Genomic DNA, 24,090 nt, shown 5'->3' on the forward strand with positions numbered 1-24,090 from the left:
GTAACATTTGTGGAGGAGGCATCTTGCAGTCAACTGCTGGTTCATGGAAGGTTAGTTAGTGAAGTTCCCATACCTGAGGCATGTAAGGTAAATGTTTCTTTTAAGAATAACTGGGAGAAAGGCAAAAACTACTTTCAGTGTTTCAACACGCTTTATGCCTGTTTTTGATTTGAGTGAACCAAGCTGAAATCACTTCCCCATTAACGCACAATTTTTTAAGTATTTTTAAAGGATTACCCAAAGAAAGAAGTACCAAATGAAGTTCAAACATGGTTTCTCTATCATGTCTTGTGTAACTAAAGGCCTGGTTCTTTACAAGAGCTTAAAATCAATTAAGGGAAAGGGGCATCCAGATAAGTCATTACTGATTAACGAACTTGAGAAGGGAAGGGGTCATAGCCCATTTCAAGCCTCACCATTCCATTCCTTTGTTGTACCTCTCCTTGTCCTGGTGCCTTAAAAAAGAAGGACAATTTTGGCTTATACACCACTTATCATTCCCAGAAGGATTTTCAGTCAACAATAGTATTGAGATATGTGACAGAAAGGTACAAGATGAATTTATTGATGACTCTATCCAAGCCATCTGAAAACTCAAAGATCCGTGAATAACCAAAGTTGACATAGTGTTAGCTGTTTGCTTGATGCCAATTTGCAGACAGGATTAGCGATCATTGAGCCTACAGTTTCACTTGTCTTCTTCTTTGATATGGCAATGCCCATGGCTTCTTTGTGGAAGGTGCCATGTTTGATCACTTTAGTGCAGCCCTGTTTTGACGTTGGAAGCAAAGATCCTTCACCAATCTGGAGTCTATTATCTAGATGATTTCTTAATCATGGGATAGGTGCTTATGGTGATCTCTGTTCTTTCACTGGTCTGTGAAAATATATGAGTGTTCCATTATCCTAAGCTAAGATTTAAAGGCCCACAAAAGTGCTAATATTTTTAAGGACAGAGATTAATTTATTTTATTTATTTGACATTTGTTCACCAGGAAAGTCTGACTGGGCTAGTTGCACATTTTCAGCAGAGGTCCGGGGAGAAAATCTCTACAAAAAACACAATAGTATAGATCAGCAAATATTTTTTTCAGAATAAAACATATTCAGAAAATTTTTGCAGTATATAAACTATGCAGAACATGAAGTAGGCAATTCTATACCAAGGAGTAGTATTCACTAATGTTTTTCTACATGCATACAATAACATTCAATAAAAAGTTATACAAATGTCAGAGTAATAAAATGGAGAAGAGAAACAAAAAAGTTCACCCTGGTGAGGAACAAGAGCATAACCAGCTGCTATTTAGATGGGTCTTTAGCAGGAATTTGACTTGTGCTGGGTCTGTTGTATGTAGTATATTCTGAGGGATAGTGTTCCATGCTTTAGGGATGTGATTAGAGTACAGAGAGTGACCAAAGCTGTTGTTAGATTTTGTGACTTCTAGAAGTAGTTTGTGGGATGACCTCAGTGTCCCATTGTTGCAGTGTTTTTGTTGCCTAATACCAACTTAGAGAAGGTAGCCTCTTGCACAAAAATTGACATCTCTCTAAACAAAGGGGGACCATCAACAGACCCAGGGAAATACAAACCCATAAGTTTGACTATCCCTATATGTAAGGGCATGGAAAGAATTATCATGGACCTGATAAACAAAGACATAGGAAATCTTCAAACACTGGACCCATATTAGTTTGGTTTCCTCAAAGGCAGGTCATGCCTACTAAACCTGACAAATTTCTTTAAGAAGATGGGAAAGGAGGAAGGCAGGGATGAACAGTGGCTGCCATCGAAGGACGCTTGTTTTATATATATATATATATATATATATATATATATATATACAAATATGTATATAGTTACAGATACACAAATTTAGTTGAAACAGGTGGTGTTTTAAGTAAGAATGTAAATGTTTGATTTATACTCCTAATAGTACCTATTAGTTGGCAGATGTCAGTCATTCTTCTTCAGCTGATTATAGTTCGATTTGTTTATACAATACAATTCTGCGTTGCTGGACCTGTGTGAAAATATAAGAAGGATTGCATTCAGTAATAGTGCTGCAGACTGCAGTGGCTAGTTTGGCTGACAGTATGTGTCATAGGCTACTCAGCTGCACGGACAGACAACCAGAAGGGCTTTATATCATGCCACTTGGAATCTTGCCTGGGTTTGAAGGTGAGATTTTAAGATATAAAGTGATATGTCTTGGTTACGTAGTTTTAATGTGTTTGTTCAGAGTATAAGTTATGGAGTCAAGGCTTTTGACCCCATCCCCCACTCTGGAATTATAGATAAACTCACTAAACTAGGTATAAATCCCTATGTCACAAGATGGGTTGCCAACTGGCTCACTGACAGAACCCACACTGTGAAAGTAGCAGACTCCAAATCCAGCTTCAGACCAGTGACAAGTGGAGTACCACAGGGTTCAGTCCTGGGTCCTCTCCTGTTTGGTATCTACTTCTCTGAAGTATAGGCCAACACAGAAGGTCTTTGGCTAATGAAGTTCGCAGATGACTGCAAACTAGGAGCCATAATCAAAACTCCAAAAGATGTGGACATCCTACAAAAGGGCCTTGCTGAGACAGATGCCTGGTGTCAAAGCCATGGCCTCAAGCTCAATGCCAAAAAGTGCATTGTCATTCCTTTTGGTAAAAACTCAGTACCCATGAACTACCACATAGGTGGTAATCTATTTAACACTGAAAGTGTGATAAGAGACCTTGGGACACAGGTGGACAGTAGTCTCTCCTTTGATAATCACATCGCCACAGTAGTCAGGAAATCCTTCTATGTGGCACACCTCATCACAAAAGGTTTCTCATCCAGAGAAAAAGAGGTCATTGTTCCCCTCTACTCGTCACTCATTAGACCCATTATAGAGTACAATGCCCCTTTTGATATGTACCTCACAAGACATCTACAACAACTGGAAAGGCCACAGAAATACCTCACAAAAAGGATTACCAGCCTCAAAGAGATGCCCTATGCAGACCGTCTCAAAAAACTGCAGCTTTACTCTGTTGCATATCGCCTACTCAGAGGCGATCTCTGCCTAACACACAAAGCTATGTCAAACCCAGAGCTTTTAGACATGCTCCACTTAAAGAAATCCCAATCCCTATGAGCTACATGCTCTAGGGACTAAACCTCATCACCACAATAAACAGAACATGCTGGAGGGATAGATTCCTGTCCCAGAGACTTCCCATACTCTGGAACAAACTACCTATCTATATCAAACAAAGCTCCTCATTAGCACTCTTCAAGAAAAATCTTGATGATTGGATGGGAGATAGGAAATTCACCCCGGGATCACTTCTGTGGCTCTGCTCAACAGTGGCACAGGAAAATAATTTTCTTGGGTGGCGAACGCCAGGGTACCTTTGGCTAGGCTTATATAGGCCCTAGTATCTACCTATGAACCTATGAACAAAAAAATTTGTGTAATGTTTACTGATTAATAAATGTCAGAATCACAAAATCAACTGGGATCAGACTGTGTTACTGAGAACAGGACAAGGCACAATGATGGGTCTTCAGTGCCAAACTGTTTGTCCAGCTCCGTGACCACTGCAATGGCATGAGGCACTCACTGTATAATGGCTGCTATTGGCATAGCAAGCATCTTTTGATGGCAGCCAGTGTTCCTCCCTCCCTTCCTCCCTTCCCATCTTTATGTAGGTAGTTGCTAGGTGACCTTATCTCCTCCTTATATTCTCCTCCCCCTTTTGTCTGCTTTCCCATGCTGGTGTAAAAAGTGAAGCAGGATTAATAAAGGTCATGGTTGCAGCTTCAACTGGTCTCAAGTTGTGTTATTGTGAACAGGACAAGGGCCAAGCATATTTTGATGTGCCCTCTTCTCTCATCTAACTTACCACTATCCAAACCAAACCAAAGAAAAAAATCAGAAACTGTTTATTACACTTGAGTCCACATTTGTATTCTTACTTGTGCTTATCTATCTAAATAATGCATCATAATTATCAGATGTTTTGATAGAATTTAAGTTTTATATGACCTTTACTGATGACTTCCAGCAGTCTCCTATATAACATTTTAAGCACCCTGGCATTTAGACACATAAAATACATATGTGGTGTTGTAGTTATAATAATTTTATATTCTATATATATTATCAATACTTTCATCTCAGTAATTAGGATCATCTGCCAGGAACTTACAAACATTACAGAAACCACATGTATATGTTGTTTTTAGATGTCCCCTGCTTCTTTTTTATTCTGCTGTCTATCCAACATATTCTTAAAATCTATATGCCTTTTATATAAGAAAAGAGGATATTCACCAAGTACTTTCCATAGTGCTTGATTAGTCCTTCAGATTTCCCAGCTTTTCACCATAATTTGCTTAACCTTTGCCATACGAACAGAATAGTATGGAAACAGTCTACAGCTGCCATAGTTAGATGCATTATTCTTATTAACACTTTGTGCCACTTTTTTTTCTATTAATATCTACATCCCACACTTTGTCCTTTTTAACTTAAAATGAGAAATCAAACATACCTCTGTTTGATCTATGTCAGGTTATTCACAGCTCAAGTCCATTTAAAGTCTCTTGAAGGAATATAGCAATTTCTTACAGTCTACAGCCCATCTTCTCCAGTTTTGGTCAAGCTGATTTCTTACTCTCAGAAAAATCCACAAGCAGGTTGTGGTTCTTCTTGACTAGAGACAAATCCATAACTAATCTCTGGTGTCCATTTGAATATATTCTCAGGCAGATTCCTGGGTCCCCCAAGAATATCAGGTCTAGGTTACAAACCACTCTCTACAAAAGGAAAATTTGCAATGTGTAGAGCTTTCACCCCCTTTTTAATCACAGTTTTTCAGGTGTTCCATATTACCTGCAATGCTACATGATTTTAATACATATCTTACTGATTATATATGCAACTATCATTTTTATCATACTATATAGAATATACACACAGCAAAACATTTCTGATTTCTGAAGTGTCTAGCTATACTGCCAGGGATATTTATTTTATTTATTTGCAGGTTGTTAACTGAGGAGGTGGGCTGTCCAGTTGACTCTTTTTGGCAGTGAGCCAGGCTGGAATGGGTATCAAACAGTCATGTAACATACTTATAATGATTATATAAACATGATATATTCAAATTAAACATAAAGTAATAAAATATAGAGTGCATAAGTTAGACATGTATTTGTGCAAAGAAAGGTATCAAAAGAACTAAATTACTATATCAAACTTCAAGTCATGTAGAACTAATGACTTAAAACAGCTTATCTATTGTCACTGGTATAAGAACAGGAAGACGCTTCTGGGAGATGTTCTTTCAGTTTCTTTTTGTGGGTGATGAGAATAGTTAGGAACCTTACTTCTGGAGGAATATGAGTCTATGTACATTGTGTGAGCTTGGAAGAAACTCTTTAAAACAATTTCTTGGACTTATGGAGAAAGGCAACAGTCATCCCTCTGGACAAAGGTGGACCATGTACAGACCCTGGAAACTACAGCCCCATAAGTCTCACTAGTCTTTTATGTAAGGCAATGGAAAGAATTATAATGGAGATGATAAACAGAGATATAGTAAACCTCCAGACACTGGAACCATCCCAGTTTGGTTTTGTAAAGGGCAGATCATGTGTACTCAACCTGGTGGACTTCTTTGAGAAGGTCACCAAAACAAGGAATGAGGGCAAAATTGGTCATACTGCCTACCTTGACCTGGCCAAGGCATTTCACACAATACCCTCACAGACAGGACCCAGGAAGTTAAAATTGGGGGGTCCACCTCTACAAACAGGCCAGTCACAAGTGGATTCCCTCAGGGATCAATCCTTGGACCGCTCCTTTTTGGCATTTACATCTCAAAAGTCAAGGGCAGTGTCCGTGGTCTCTGGCTGACTAAATTTGCAGATGATTGCAAATAAGGAGCTGTCACTGAATCTCACACTGAAACAAATGTTCTCCCGGAGGGGCTGACACAAACAAACAACTGGTGTCAGAGTCATGGACTAAAACTAAATACCAAGAAATGCATAATAGTATACTTTGGGAAGTCATCCATCCCTGGTAACTATCTTATTGACAACACACCTCTTAAAACTGACCCAGTAGTCAGGGACTTAGGGACACACATAGAGAGTAATTTAGCCTTTGATCATCACTTGTCTACAGTCGTGAAGAAATCATTCTATGTTGCGCAACATATAAACAAAGGTACGGCATCTAAGTCCAATGAAGTCATTGCTCCACTGTATTCAGCACTCATCAGACCTCTCATTGAGTACAATGCCCCCTTTGGTATGTACCTAACTAGGCATATCTAACAACTGGAACATCCTCAGAGGGTCCACACTAAAAGAATACAGGGCATAAGTAATATGTCCTATGCAGACCACCTCAAGGACCTATCCCTTTATTCTGTCTCCTACAGGCTTTTGAGGGGAGAGCTATGCCTGGCATGCAGGGTATTGTCAGACCCCACTCTGATGGACCTCCTGCATATCCACAAAACAAACAGTACCAGAATTACCCATTCTAAAGATGTTAACCTTGCCTGTGATATAAATAGGACCTGCTGGAGAGATAGGTATGTATCACAGAGACTATCCCATCTATGGTACAGGCTCCCCATCCATGTGAAGCAGATTTCCTCCCTAATCCAATTCAAGTGAAACGTGGACAACTGGATGGGAAACCAGAAATTCATCCCTGGTTTAGCGCCTATGTCTCTGATGCAAACAGGTAACCTGTAAATGGTTCATCTACCAGGCCAATGCTTACACTTATCAAGGGTATCAGAATTTGTCAGAGATTTGGGATGCATGACTAGGCTTAAAAAGACACTTGTGGTCATTAGCCTAGTAAACACATATGAAGCTTTGAACCTATAATCTTGTATCACTGATTTAAAATTAAGTTTGCTGAGCGCCAATGCATCTATAGATGCCTGTGAGTGATTAGTATGACTCCCTAGTTGGGATTATGGCCTTCAATGGTGGCCATTGAGTAAGAGTACTTATTTTTTAAAGGAGTTTGACAAGAGTAAGTGTTGCTATGTTCTTTATATAGCCACTTGAGTGACTTTAGAAAGTCATAGTGGGGATGTCTATCATCAGCAAAATTTTATTCTTGACTATTTGCAACTTTTCAAAATTGGTGCTGGAATTCAGGGCTGTATCGGCAGTGTGTATTCCGTTTTGAGGATTAGGACATTTTCCACAATGGCTAGTGTGCAGCTGGTATGATATTCTATAGCAGAACTTTAATTGAGCTCGAAGTGTGTTTATTGCCATAGCTGCATGAGGGGTAAATGAAAGGATTGGATCTAGTGTGATGACAAGGGGTAAATGAGAGGATTGGGTCTAGTATGATGACAAGATATTCTCGTTTAGAGATGTTTATGATCAACATACCCGCGGTGGTGGTGCTGCGGTAGCGTTGTCGCCTCACAGTAAGACGCTGTCCTGTTCGATTCTCAGCTAGAGCGTCTTCTGTGTGGGAGACATGCGTGAATGGGCGTACCTTCGTTAAAGGTTGTGCATCAGGGCTTGCAACTCGGCATGTAAAAATCAACTACCAATCATTAGCGGACCGGAGTTCTGCTGTGGCGACCCCTAACCGGGAAAAGCCAAAAGACTCAACAGCAACAGAGATGTCTATGATCATGTTGCTACTGTTATCTTTAATAGTTATCATGGCTGACTGTACTAGCTTTTGAGGAATACCAAACAACACATAACTGGACTTATGTTGATAATTAAATGTTTACTTGTATTCCATTTAATGAGGGAAGAGAAGCTCTGTTTTAATGAGGCATGAGGCTGGGTTGAACATTTTTTGGAGTCTAACTGCATTGAATCATCAGCATAAATTATTAGTCTTAAGGATACCTCATAGAGTAGGATGCATCACTGTAAACTTGAAAAGTTATGTTATCAAGATAACATTTGAAGCAAAACACTGTATTGCTTCCAAACCTCAGTCAGATAGGTTTGTTAAGAAGTAATGTATGATTTACTATTTCAAATACTCTTGTCAAGCCAGTGAAGAAATCTGCTGTGAGAAGACTGTCATTCTTGTATAAATAGCTTTTATTGGTGACAGTGTACATCACAAAGCAGACCAGAGATGCATATATGGTTGAAATTTTGCTTGTAAGAACTGTCCTGTAATCTTTCAAATCTTTTGGAGTGCAGCAAAGGTATCTTTATTACCTTTAGGCATACCTTGGGCAAAGGTATACTTATTGAATTCCTGAAGTATGTAAGAACAATGCCTAATAAGTGAAAGGTTGTAAATGATGAGTAAGAGGTTTAGAAATCTGGGTAGCTGCCATTTTTATGAAGGCTGGCTGTAAGTTTCTGAATTTGGCACCTGATTTACTATAAAGCTTAGACAATAGAATGTGTGTGTTTTTTAATGGAAAGTGCCTTGAATTGTCAGGCTGAAGTCTTCTAAGGGATATAATCTATGAATGGTTACACCAGAAGATAGTACTGTAATGTTTTTTAAACCCCTTTATTAATTTATCGCTCATGACACACACACACACACACACACACACACACACACACACATACATTAATAGAAAAGAAAATACACCATATTAATATTTTTTATTTATATATATATTATACATTACATTCTAATTTTCTTTCTTTACATCTCTCATTTAGTCCAAAATTAGATAAATTGCTCAGTTCCAGGCTTTCCGTTACACCTCACTCCTCCTCCTGAACATTATTTTCCACGTATTGTTACCACAAAATTCCATTTATTTCCATCATAGTACTGAGTATTCTCTTTACTCGAGAAAATGTTGGCTATTAATCTGATGGATTTAAAGAAGAAAAATGTTTGTAGGTTTTGACAACATAAGAAATGGAATTATTTATTATGGTAGTTATGCCCTTGTTGGATTTTTTCTGTGATTTAGCATTTGACTTGTTTTATACCTTTCTAGAAATGTTTTTGAGAGGAAACAAAGGTTTTTGTTTTCCTTAAGTATGTGGCTTTTGCTGAGATACCTCTTATATGTATATGTGCACTGAGATTTATTTAATTTGGATGCAATCATTTATTGGCTGGTTTTTGCTTCCATTGCTTCCATGCTCTTTGTCCCTGTTTTATGATATTAGTTATATCTGATGTGAGCCATAGACTATGTGTCATCTAAGTCTAATGTGAATTAATGGAAGGAGGTTGTTCTATATTACAGAAAATGTGCTAATGAATTAGGCTAAAGCTATATTTGGGTCAAGTGCTGTATAGATTGTTAGCCGATCTATTCTTTTTTTTCTAATGTTGCTTACTTGCAGAAACGACTCTATTTGAAATTATCTGAGGCAACTTTTTATGGTTTTAAAGGACCACTATAGGATGATTGAGATGCGGTATTTGGTAGCACATTGATTGGTAAAAATCTTTGATTTATGTTTGTTAGTGTTAGGTCTAATGTGAAGTGATTCTTGGTGTGAGAGTTGGTCGTGTTGTTTGCTTGACAAGTTGGTCATGTCCAAACTGTTGGAAAGCTGTTAATTTGCATTGATCTTGGTCAAGTGGCAATAACATTAAAATCATCTAGTAAGATTGTATTTTTGGGAACTCAGAGGGGAATATATCCAGAAAGACCTTTTATGTGACAAGAGTAGTAGAGTATGGAGGTATATATACCATGGCTATGTGTAATTTGATGTTGTTACTTAATGTGAAGGAACATGAAACACATTTAGGACTGCTGCTTTTGTCTATGCTCAGTTTGTTTTTCGACAATATTACTAAACTTTTTTTATTTATTTTTTATTTATTTTACATTTATTTTACATTTGTTGACCGGGCTAGTCTAACTGGAGATATTTCCATTTTCAGTAGAGGCCTCCACAGAGAATACACTTAAGGCAAGCATACTAGAGTTTAAAAAAGTTTTAAAAGACAGAAACTAACAACTCTACAGTTACTCATTATTACTAGTGAGCTTAATACTGACTCACATAGTGACAGTAACAAAAAAAAAATACTTATATAAATTATACTATACTAAGACTGATAAAGATAACTAAAAAAATAAATAAATACTACTTCACACAGTTAAACTCAATGACATCATATTAAGTTATAAAATACTTTGAGAGATAATAATAAGATAGTAAGTGTGAGAAAGAGAGCTAAGAATATGAGTAATAAGAAGAGGTAGGTTGAAGGAAGGACAGCAAGTAAGATAGTTAGCAAGCAAAGAGAGCTAGAAGCCAGTCTATAAGCAAGGAATAATAGGAAAACAAGTGGCAGAAGAGGAGGAAAGCCAGTTGGATAGTAGAAAAGTTTAAAGGAGATAGTAATGAAGTAGAGTCTGAGTAGTGAAGGATTAATCAGGTTTACTACATGTGCACAGCCAGTGGTTTTGGAAGTGAAGTTTGATGTTTAGTTTGAAAAGAGGTAATGATGCAATGGTTGTTATGTTACTAGGAAGTTGGTTCCATTTTCTACCTAGTGAATTTGTGAAAAGGAGTTTCCAGCGGTGTTATTAGATTTTGTGGAATTAGCCAATAGTTTACTGGAGGAGCGGAGAGAGCTAAGATTATTGTAGGGGATAATGAGTTGAGAGAGTATAGGGTGTTTGTTGGATGGTACAGAATTTTATGGGCAATAGTGAGTTGTTGGGTTGCAAGATAGTTTTGGAATTCTGGCCAGCCTAGTAGTTTCAGGTTGAGACAGTGGTGTGTTCTGTAGGGCAATGTTATTATAGCTGGTAGAAAGTTTGGTAAGGTTGTTTTATTGAGGTTGGTGAAAATGGGACAAGCATAGAGAAGAGAGGAAAGAAGATGGGAGTGAGCGATCCTAGTCCTAGAGGAGGGAGTTAGGAATGGTCTAATCCGATATAGAGATCCTATTTTCCTATTGACAAGTTTAATGGTGTTGTTAATGTGTTGGTTGAAAGAGAGATTATTATCAATTGTAATACCTAACAGTTTAGTAGTAGAGTCGGGAGAGATGATAGTTGCATTGTTAGAAGAGATAGTGAAGTTTAAAGGGGTGGTTCTGGAGGTAGGAGTAAAGAGGAGGAGTTTAGTTTTCTTAGCATTTAGTAGGAGAAATCGACTAGAAAACCATGTCTCGGGTGTTAAAGACATTTTGAGTAAGAGATCTAAGTTCTGAGTAGAGGATGCAGAGCAGATGAGGGTAGAATCATCTGCATATTGAATGCAAGTAGCTTGGGGATTATGTTTTGGAGATCATTTATGAAGAGGGAAAAAGAAGTGGGCCAAGAATAGAGCCTTGTGGAACTCCAATAGAAACTGGCAGAAGAAGAGAACAGCCTGTTTCCTGTTAGTGAGATAAGAAGAAAACAATCTAATGGCAGGGATGTCAAAAGATAGTGATTCTAGAGTTTTGATTAATAAAGAGTGGTTAACCATATCGAATGCTTTGGAGAGGTCTATGAAGATGGCAGAAGAGAGTAGGTTGTTGTTACGGTTCAGGTTAATAGTGTCAACAAAGGAGAGAAGGGCAGTAGTAGTACTGTGATTAGGTCTGAATCCATGTTGACTGTTTGCTATGATGTTGTGGAGAGAGAGGTGTTGTACAAGCTGATGGTGTATACATTTCTCCATTATTTTGGCCAAGGGAGAGAGGAGAGCAATAGGTCTAAAGTTAGAGTAGTCAATGGAGTTACCACCTTTATGGAGTGGGATAATGTGGGAGACCTTCCATATATCAGGGATGATACCTTCTTTGATTGTCCTATTAATGAGAATAGAAATAGGATATCGATAGCCTTGGCAGCTTTTGTAGAAAGAGTGAAGGTAACTTGTCTACAAGGTTTTAGCCTAAGAAGGAGTCTGTATATGTAAGATGTAGAGATGGGATGTAGAGAGAATTTAGAGGAGGAGTTAATGAGGTTACATGTTGGGTGTGAGTTATTAGTGTTTAATTGATTAGCAAGAGCTTGTATAGTTTCAGTGAAGAAACAATTGAAAGCATCTGCAGTTTTATCAGGATCACGTCCTGGGAAAGAAGTCTATTAACTGAAGACCAGAAAAGTTTTGAATTATTAAGATGGGTTTCTTGCAGATTGAAGTAGAATTTCTTTTTATCAGCTATTATAGCTTTTTTGGTTAGATTTCTAAGCTGGCGGAAGTGAAGAAGATCAGGGTTTTTTCTATGTGATCTCCATGTGGCCCAGACTTTATTTCTAGTGAGAATAAGTGTTTGGTTTCATGGGAGAGCCAGGGGCAGCATTGGATTTAGTTCTAATGCATGTAAGTCAAGGATAGATAAAAAGTAGAGTTAAAGTACATTACTGCATTTTCAAGAGGGAGTGTTTTTAATGGGTTCCAATTACATGCAGTAAGTTCAGACTGGAACAATTCTGGATTGAAGTGTTTGATGGTGCGTACATGTCTTATGATACAGGGGTTGTGCAATCAGCCTTATCCCTTGTTATGAATGTTAAGGAGTGATCACTTACATCATCAGGTAAAATTCCTACTTTGTAGTTATCTTTGACTTTATTTATAAGAATCCAGTCTAGAATGCTTTCTCTATTACTGTGTTTGTTGAGCCTTGTAGTTGAGGTAATAGTTTGGATAAAACCATGGAGGTTGATATGAGAAGAAGGATTATCAGCAGTAATGCTATTCCAGTCTATATTCAGGTCACCTAGTATGATGGTTTCTTGGGGATATGTGATAGATATCCAGCTAAGGTAATTTTCGAGGATTGGTATGTTATTACCAGGTGGTAGGTACATGCATATAATATAGATGGATTTTTTGGAGTTTAATTGTAGTTTTGAAATGATAGCTTCTATTTTGCTATCTTGTGTTGGAGAGGCAGGAAGGGTAGTAATATTTAGATGATTTTTATGAAGAATTGCAACTCCACCACCTTTACCTTTACTTGCATATTTTTTGGGGGGATAACAGATACCATCACCTGGTCTGCTACCTAATCTTGTATCACTGTGAATGGAGTAAACAGAGAAAATGTAGAGAGATAGGCAGAAATCATTCTTAAGCCCAGTTTTATTTATAGCATGTATATGAGGTTGTCTAGTCTATATCCAAGATTCAGGATTAATCCTTTTATTATTAATACTGACAATGTTGAGGCATATTGTTGTGATGTCCTTATGTCTTGGTGCAAGTAAGGAAGGGCTGTTTTGTGAAATGTTCAGGAGTCCTGGGATAAGGTAAACACCCCTTGAAGATAATAGCTTCAGGAGCATGATGAAGAGTTTAAGTTTAAGTTGCTTCTCAAAGTATGTAGGATAATGTTTGTGTTGTTATTGCTGTTGAAGGATTAATGGATATAGATAACCCATCTACATTTGCATGTTTCTTATCATGACCATATTTTATCATAAAATTAAACAACTTTAGCACCAAAGCCTATCTTCAACAATTCGATAAGGATGTCCCTTTATTTGTCTAGTAACTGTAGGGGGTACCTGGTGAGTTATCTGTGTGAAGCTGTAGTCTAGTAACAATGAATAAAAGTTACTGGATGCATAACATTGAGACACTTCTGCTATAAGGCTGTGTATCTCACCGTAATTTTACTTCAATTTCTGTTGCGTTTACCGACTTGGTGGCCTTCTCAACCTATTTCCCTAAGATATCCAAATCCTAATCTCTACTTCAGATGCATTGTTCTAGACAAAAAAGGTTTACTGAAATCACTAAAATGAATAAGTTCATAAGTTGTTTATTGTATTCTGCCATAATGACCATCAAGGAACACAGCTTCAGTAATTTCAGGATGAAATACTCTATCCCACATCCATTTGTCTGAAGACATTTTAGATTCAATATTAACTGAGTTACAAATGTAATGAGGTAGTTTATTCCATAACATTATCAAATTCTTATTCTTATATTCATAACCGACACTTGTTTTTGATAATTCCTCATAGAATGTTTTGTCAGTATGTCTATTATTATAATTGCCATTCTATGTTTCCACATTTAATAACATTTGCAATGTTGGACCACCAAAAACTTTATAATCAAAAATATTTTCCCTCTGATATACTTGTAGTGAAATGTATACACATTTAAAAATCTGTGTCTGTCCCAGTATTATAATTTTACTGTAAATTTCCTTTGAAATTTCTCAATACAATGCCAACTGCCATTTGACTATATACAAAACATTATTATACTCAACTGAAGCTCTAATAACAGTGTATGTTAACTCACTGTCAACACTATTTTCCATGTTCATCCGTACAAGACAAGGTCTTGTGCGAGGCATCCTATAAATATCATAGCTCTATTACTAATAGTGGACATATGTTTAGTAAAAGAAAAAAACGTAGAAGACATCAAAATACTGAGAGCATTACACTAATTTACTTCTTTTTAATGGACACTGATTTAAGTATGCATCTTGTGTTATACTACAATTTCTGAAATGCATTATATTATATTTATCCATACTAAAGCAGATTCCAGTTTGTGTGACCAATAACCTATTTGCTTCATATAATTGTTTATGTGACTGTTATCAGTGTCAGATTGCATTATAAACCCAATCTAACAATCAATAGCATATTTTGAGATCCAAACATTGTTATTTTTTTGGTGTTATTGAGGAAACTAAACTGAACAGCGTAGTGACCAGCACAGAGCAATATGGCTTATATTCTGACTGCATACCTTGTGTATTGACACATTGAAATCTATTGTGTAACCAAGACATAATCCAATTAACTAAAACAATGTTAACATTAACTTTTAATAAACTTCTACAAATAGTGTTGTGTAGTAGTATATCAAATGCTTTAGCCAAATCCAAATAAATCATTCCCAATGTTAATCCAAGTTCTAAAGATAGTGTAATCTAATGTGTATCTGATCTTCACAAATACATGTTGATCCATGTTTAAACACACAGTTGTTGTTTTCCAACTTCTCTAACAATAGAATAACACATCTTTCAAATAATTTTCTAGTTTTAAAAGGAAGACTTATAGGTCTGTAATTTTTTGTATCATATTTACTACCCTTTCTGTAGATTGGGGTAACTTGAGATATCTTCCAAAAAGCAAATACTGAGCCCATACATAAGCAGTTTATTTAATATGGGCAATAATATTGTGATAGTCATATCTTGCATTTTTATTAATACTATTGCATATGGTTTACCTTGTCTAGGTGAACTGCATTTATTTGCCATATATTACCTTCTGTAACATCTCATTAGATAAAGCAGGACAGACACCAATAGTTTTTATTTTTATATGTTTCTTTATAGAAAAGTTGTTTGGACTGTTTAATCCATTGCTCATACAAATAAAATAATTATTAAATCCATTGACAATTTTGTAAATATCAGTCGTTAACATATCATAGATTTTTTACTAATTTTATTTAAAAAGTGTTACTATTAATCATATTCATATGTCTGAAATATCTATTTTTGTTGGATAGATCAATAGCCAACTTATTTTCAGTAGTGATTTTTGTGTATTTTATTTCATATTTTCAGGTCTCTAGTCATATTATTTAATAATCTTTTAATTAACACAGCTGTAGTTTTATCTAAACCTTTAAAATTATTTTCTTTTTATTATAGAGGTTTTTTTTATTTTAATATTACAACATATAGGGGTACTAGATCCAACCTTAATACACTTAACTGTGGCTTCTACTGATTTGCCAAACAAATCTGAAAGTGGGTTTAGCTATAACTAGTTTTGTTATTTACTTGCTTATTATACCATCTATTAATTTTCAAAAACTGTCTAACTCTTTCTCTGATGAAGACAAAGGTATATTGCGAAAGTGCTCATGCTTTATATGTTTTACTTTGAGTTTGTTTTATTAAAGTGAATTTTTTCAGCTGTGGTGGTTGTGCACTTTGTTGTTTCTTACTGTCTTACTCTTACACCTGTCTTTCTTCTACCTAAGAAGTAATTAACATGCACACGGATGTGACTTAAGTACATGGGCTCAGCTTAAGCAAGGCTGAATTACAATTGCTCAATCATTATAGTTCGGGACAGTAGCTGCACATTTGGTGCTGCTCACTTCACACCTAAGTGAGAGCCTAGCACTCGCCAACTAGTTCTCCATTAGGATGTCAGTCTCACAGCTTCCCAGAGAAAGAACAAAACAGGTGTTACATTTATTAAGCGTGATCACAACTTCTTAATGGCGGGAACTGAAGGTGAACTCTGACAAATATGAGTTTGGGAGGACTTGACCCCTACAAAATGCTTTTGACAAGTAACATATTTTCTCATAATATAGTAGTATTGGGTGCTTTCATTACAAGTATTTGTGTCATCCTGCTCTTATTTATAAGATCTTGCAGTCAGTCTAATATGCTGTGAACTTGAATAAGTCATGGGGATGCATTGAACCCTTAAATAATTGTACATGTCAATTTTTGACTACTATGCTGTCAGAAAAGTTGTCAGAATTATGAGATTCTTAAAGGCAAACAAATACATATGGTGATTTTGGAGGAGTCAGGCTTTCCAGTACCCCCGTGTGTGTGTGTGTGTGTGTGTGTGTGTGTGTGTGTGTGTGTGTGTGTGTGTGTGTGTGGTGCTATCTACAAACAACCCCATTAACGGTAAGTTTACAAATCTCAGTTTCACCCAACTTCTTTTTAATCCTATGTGTTTGACAGTGCACTCTGCATATTTCACATATATGATAAAAAAAGTACCCGTCACGTCTGGTTTGCTAATATGCTCCCTCATTAATGTTGCCACTGATTGGCTGCAATGTTCCATTATATACAGATTTCAAAAGCTTCCATTCATCTTCTGCCTCCTTTTGCTGCCCAGCCTTTAACAACATCATTGCTTTCTTTTCTTTCTTTCCTATACCTTTTCAGACTGGAAAAGCCGCGCTCATTCTTAGTTACAGGTTATGTGTTGGTTCTCTTCATGGACATGAATGTTTTATTACTATAATCTGACAAAACTATTTTCCTAACATTCTTTCATTCTTTTTACCGATTTAACTTTGCATATCATAACATTGACAGCTTAGGTTATCGAATCCTAAAACATTGACACCTAAGCATCAAATTCTTTCCTCGGGAAAGAATTTGGGTGGCCATCCGTAAACAAAATAAATGAACGCACCCAAACATAGTGGGGGGGGCCTTCAACCCCCACACCCCCCCAACTATATATACCAACACTGAGATCGCTCTACATTGAGGAAGGGGTAAATCCCCGATAACAGCCACGCAAATTCTTTCCCATGGAAAGAATTTGATGATGTGGCTGTTCGCTATTTTAAGCTTTCAACGCTTAGGTGTCGATGATTAAGCATTCGACAACCTAAGCTGTCGACAATTCAGTAAGAACCCTTAACTTCTTATTATACAATTTCTATAATTCATTTTGTGTCATTTCAACAATTATTGTTATGATCATAAATGTCTTAGGTTATATATTTTATAAAAAAATACAGAAAGAGAAAGAGAGAGAGAGAAGTCTGGTTGTCTTTTGTAGTAAGTTGATCTAACAGACTAACCTACATCGTCCATATTCCCCTCACATATCCCATGCTATTGAGTTCTGAAAAAATGGTTTTGACATGAAAATCTACTAATACTTTCTTTACATTTGCACCATTGTTTGAAAAAAAGTAAGCAATATGCCAATTTCTCTGTTTATCCAAACATTAATTTCACTTTGTTATTCATATTTATGAGTGCAACATTAAATCTTTATTAGCTATTATAAATCCTTAATATCTACAAATTCTTTAATTCTGTTACAGGCATTTACATTATTTAAGTCAACACGCAACATCAGCTTCTTTCTTGTATACAGATGACGTTTCATTTATTTCAATGTTTCTCCACAGAATAATAGGAATATACTCAAACATCTTATATTGATTTTGTTCCATTGATCATCACTGCTTAAATAGAAATCCATCCATCTTTATTTTTATTTTTTATTTATTTAACATTTGTTTACCGGGAAAGTCTGACTTGGAACAAAGCCAATTTTCATCTAAACTACAGTTGCTACTTTCCAATCAAAACAAATGTAACCAGATTAGAACACACTTCTTTTCCTATTACCCAGGCTATCATCTTTCTACTCCCTAGCTTTCTTTAAACATTTGATTTAAAACACGGTTAATCATATTTTGAAAAAATACTCCAGTAGGTGTTTAGTGCTTCATCACCATGTCTACTATAAAACAACTACTCCTAAAAATGAAGCCATGTTCTAATGCTCCTGACGAAATACCCTCACATTTCCTAAAAATAGCAGCAGAAGTCATTGCCTTCCCTAGCTGCATTCTAATAAATCAATCATTTTCAGAATACCATGTCCCCAACTGTGGAAAAAGGCCTTTGTTATTCCACTCCATAAAGGAGGCAACAACAATGACATCCCAAACGTCCGAGCAATTGTTATTCTATCTACTATTTCTAAACTCCTCGAAAAATGTGTTCACCTTCAACTCCTACCCTACCTCTTAAATAAAAACCTCCCTACTCCTACCGAGCATGGATTCTGACTAGGCCATAGTACCACCACTGCCCTTCTCTCCTTCCTAGAGACCATCAATAGGGGCTGAGACACCGGTCATATTGTATCTGCCCTCCTCTTAGACCTGTCTTAGGCTTTTGATACTATCTCTCACAGTCTTCTTATTACCAAACTGTAAAAAGTAAACCTATCCCCCTCCTCTATTAATTGGTTCACCAGTTACCTATCCAATAGGCAGCAAGCCATCAAATGGAAGAAAGCTATTTCACCCTTCCTAGATACGCACACAGGCTCAAAATCCTAGGTCCCCTACTATTCAATATCTTCATAAATGACTTCTATTGTGCAGTGCCCAATACCATCCTCATTCAATATGTAGACGACTCCACTATAATCTGTTCCACCACCTCAACCTCCTCACTAGCACTATTAACACAGGAAGCCTTCCACTCCACAGAACAATGAATGCTAGATAATCATCTAGCACTAAATTCAAACAAGACTAAACTAATGATATTTACCCCTTCCAAAAACTTCATCCTTGATAAAAACTCATTCTCTATCACCACCCAAAATAATACAACTCTCAAAATAGTTTCTACAGCAAAACTTCTTGAGACTCTCATTGATGATAAGCTCAAGTTTGATAGCCACCTACGAATAAATATTTAAAAAAATGCATAAAAATTTAGGCATGCTTTATCATCACAACCGCTATATCTCTCCCTCTTCCAGGCTTCTTCTTGCTACTACCTACCTCATCCCTTCCCTCCTATATGGTGCCTCTATACTTATCAATCTGCAATCTTCCCTCAAAACAAAGCTCTCCTCCTGCTACTATAAAATTTCAAAATTTGCAACTGGCCACAGAGCCAATACCCATCACTGTATTTCCCTACATGAATTAAACTGGCTAGAACTGCCTAACTATCTTAACTATATCCAACTAATCCAAGCACATAAACTTATTTTTAACCCCTCTCTCTGCCCCCCTCTTGCCTCAACCTTCAAAATCCATCTTCCTGATAGGTGTCTAAGATCCAACTCTCAGAATCTAATAGAACTGCATAAACCATCCCATCCACCAGGCAACCACCTCCTATCTTTCTCGCTTGCACGCCACTGTAATTCTCTTCCACCTCTCATCCGTACAACATATAACCTCTCTATCTTTAAAACCCTACTTCATTCACACCTAACTTTACAACGGGAATGCTCCTGCTCCCATCCTTCATAATTTCCTCACCCATAACTACTCTTCACTAGCCAGCATATCTATAATAGCCTCCTACAGTCTAATAACTTGCAACAACAGTAGGAATCATGATATTTGTATAGGAACTGTATTGAAGTTAATTCAGCATACTAACTAGGATCTCATAATGCCAATCCAATGACATCCCATCACGGTTTTTGATGTTAAATCCCCTCTTAATTGTGTAATTTTTATCTTATATTCTTGTTGACTTATTGCATTGATATTGTATATTGTATTTTGTATCCATATATTCTTGTATTTCTGTAGCTTTTCTCCCCAGGACTCCATTGAAAATGGGTTCTTCAAGGCCCAATTGGACTATCCTGGCAAACAAACTGAAAATAAATAAATAAATAGATAGTTCCAACTTACATCTGTAATATTAATTAGTGAAAGAATTATTATCATCTATAGTATTTTTGTGTTTGTATTAATAACAATAACTTTTGTAACCCATAGTATTGCATATTATCACCCATTACACACAAATTTAGTTTTCAGCATCAAACATCACTTCATTTTCTACTTCTGCACTTTGTACTTGTAAAACAGGAAGTTTTCTACTTGAAGGCATTTCACTAACAGACATTTTCACAGTAATCTTACTTCTAAAGGGTCTCTCATCTTTTAAGTACATTGTTGGGATTAATACCATATTCAGACTTTGCTATTGAAAAGAGCTAAAATACTTTTTCTTCTTCCATATGCAGACATTTCATTTATTATCTTTCTGTTTTGCTTATGTAACAGTCTTTGTGTTACTTTTCTGTTACTTCTTCTTGCTTTATTGAACATTTCAGTTTTAAACATTAATTAAATGGAATCTATCTGCTTTCACAGTGCATATCATGTCTTCTTGCAATCTTTTGTCTTCTGACACATCTCATTAGAAATCTGACACTTTTTATAATGTACTCATCTTTCATGTGTCCCACATAACAACACCTGAAGCAATATTAGGCTGGTTTGTTTAGAAAACAATTCCCATACATTTTCCAACTAAAAAGTTATTTAAATACACTGCAAATGTAATCACTTTTTACATGCTGTCTCAGTTATAAAATGATGATGACAATTTCAGAAGCCTTCACTTTCAAATACTAAACTTAGTTTCAGAATATTATGCTTTATAACCAGAACGTTATGCATGTCACTAGCACAGCTTCTTTTTCTTTTTTATGACAGTATCAATGATTGATCTTGCCTGACACTCACTGCAAATGTCATCTAGCTCATGTATCTTTTAATAACAACCGCAGTTGTTTAAAGCACACATTCTTCAGAAATGGATGTACCTTCCTGCAAGAAGCACACGTGATTCCAAATAAGAAAGATAACCTATTGAGATCTGCAAATGATTTTGACTACTATGCATATGGGACAGATTTTTTATGAACCTGGTATTCTTTTCTATTTTCCTTTCCCCACTTGTGATGAAATTTTAGGGGGCAAACTGGACTTTACATCTTGGTTAGTTTGTTTTTGTTGTACCACCTGTAAATGCACCACTGTTTTCATTTCATCTGTTAACTTAAACAGCAGATAAATCTATCTTATTTTCCAGTTTTACTTAATGTGGTATTACATCCAAAACTTCATTCCATTATTTCTATTATGTTATTTTGTGCATAAACTTTAACACAGACTTTGCATTTTCAGGATTTTCTAGGTTTTTCCAAATACTACATAGAGTAAAATAAAAGAAACACAATATTTTGTTCTGCTCTCACATCATTCATTTCAGTTACTATATTTTAACAGGAAACTCCTCCTATTACAGAAACAATAGGGGAACTGTAGTCCTGATAAACTGATGACTGATGTCCTCATCATATTTCACCTAATCTGTGTCACCTCTGTGAATGTAGACTATAGTGCCTGCAAGGCCAACCCAGTAAAAAAACAAAAAAGAAAATGAATAAGTAGACAAGGAAATACGTAAATAAAACAAACAGATAAATATATAAATACGCAACTAACTAACTAAAATATTTTAGGGTCTGTTTGTATTCATACTTGCTTTTTATTTAAAATCTATATATAATGGGAAACGCTATTATCCAGTCTGAAGAAATTAGACACTGTCATCTGTGCTAGCATGCCTGACTGAAGTTTTGTACATAATTTCAGACTGACCTATATATTACATACCATAGGTTCATAAGTTAGTACTAGGCTATCGGCCCTAGGGCCTATGCAAGCCTAGCCATAACAATTCCCTGGCTATTCCTTTCCACACTATTTACTTCCCTGCATGTCTAGCTATGATATTGTAAATAAGTTCTTACATGTTGATTAATACTCTGTTTGTACAAGATATTTAAAGAGTTGAACAATGTTCTATTACATGTCTAACTTCATGTTTGGACAGAAGACTCTAAATGCAGACTCTCTCAGAGTCAGCTGACCTACAGATGATGCCATCGGAATGTGTTCAGATGCTGTGTTTACACTCAGAGGCTGAAAGACAAGAAGTAACTTTAGAAGAACAGTTTGTTGATCTTCAAAGAGTGAAATGAAAATAAAAACTGGAACAGTTGACAGTTACCCTAGCTTATAAAAGAGCCTGCTGAAGACAGTTGAGTGGAGTCATGTTCATAGCTGAGTTGTGTTCACAGTTCACAGTTGTACAGAGCAGTGGAATAGTTGATGCTCAAATGACTCACCAAAAACTGTAAGCCTTCCTTTGCTCTGTTGTCATATTTATTTTAGATCAGGGACAGTGTTCTTCAGTTAGATAGGACATTATAGCTAATTAGTCAGAGTTTTTCTAAATGTTGAATTTCTGTCCTTCAGTATTAATTTCATTTTCTTGGTGATTGAATTTTGTTTATATACTAAAATTACTGTTTTACATTTTTAGTCATTTTGCTCATTATTAAATAGTTTTATCTTATGATGGAGCTGGTTGATAAGTTTATTCTTTAATGATTTGAGAGTGCTTATACCGGCTTTGATAATTCCCGGGCCATTCCGAGAGCCTGACTGCTTTAGGTCATATGCTACCATTTGCTTTAATATCTAATTTTAATAACTGGACACCCATTTAAAAGGGCAATTGACACTCTGATTGATGGCAGCATTTTACTGTATCATTTGGAGGAAGGGACACAGCCTGAAATCTGTGTCAGGCTTTTTCAGAAGTGTTTGGATATGTGATATTTAATTTATTTAAGTGTGAGTGTATCAGAGGTCTTAAACTGGGACACATTGCCCTGAAGTGTGTAATAAGGAGTTATATTAGGGGTGGACAGAGGTATACAGTCCAGTTCCAGGTTACATGTTCCTGTTGTGCTCTTAGGGGAAAATTGTGAAATATTAATCCTATTTAAGTGACAGTTTCACATTGGAGTCAATAGTGAGGATTGATGTTCCTCAGTTACTTTCCCAGGATAGTAGTGGATGCCCCATATTGGTGGCAGTTTGGTGGGATATTAATCAGATGACACACCCAGCTTTTTTTGCAAAGCATGATTATAAAAAATGTAATAAGTTGGTGCTATAGAATACATCATATATTCCTCAAGCTTAATTTGTCTGTAGACAAAAAAACTGTCAAGACCATATCTCTCAACTGCCCAAAATTTTGCAGAATGTTCAGATTTTTGCCTCATTTTTTTTGTCTGTGCCACATAAAATGTATGGGTTTCTGGTAAATCATTGTGGATTGAAGTCACTAAATAATCAACAGCCATTTGTGTTTCAGTCTATGTATCCTTCAGAAATGTATACTAAAGCATAAACTGTTGGTTTAGCAACTTTATATTTTAATGAGAGCAATATTTAAAATCTAAAACCAAAAAAAAACATCTAGAGAAAGCATACATGGCAGGGCTATATGATAAAATCAATGGCTTATTGTAAAAAAGTGAGCACTTTCATGTTGAGCAACCAAAGCTTCATCAGACATTAAAAAGCAAACATTCATTGAAGACATTTAAAATTATACAATGCCAATCAAAATGTACCCTGGGATTCAGCAAGCAGCCATGCAGGAATAAGTTATTCCTGCATGGCAGGGACCGTTCCTGTTCAGCACGGCAGCACACCATGCATATTTATGAAGGCGTGCTGCCATGCTCTAAAGCACACATGGTTCTGTGTACGAGCACAGGGGGTGTGCCTGAGAGCAGAGCTCTTACAGTACACATGCCCCCTGCACTCCAGAACTGCCTTTCGGCAATTAAAACAAGTGAGAATGCTCGTAACACCCCCAACCCATCAGCAAAAAGGTCAGGTCAAAGTCATAAGAGACAATCATCCCTACCAAGCATACCTTTCAACTGTACAGATTTTTCAGAATGCCCAGATTTTTGCCTCATAATGTTGGTGTATTCCCCTTAAAATCTGTACCT

The sequence above is a fragment of the Protopterus annectens genome, chromosome 4.part1, assembly GCF_019279795.1.
Source record: "Protopterus annectens isolate FY-2018-M chromosome 4.part1, PAN1.0, whole genome shotgun sequence".
In the NCBI taxonomy this organism is placed as follows: domain Eukaryota; kingdom Metazoa; phylum Chordata; order Ceratodontiformes; family Protopteridae; genus Protopterus; species Protopterus annectens.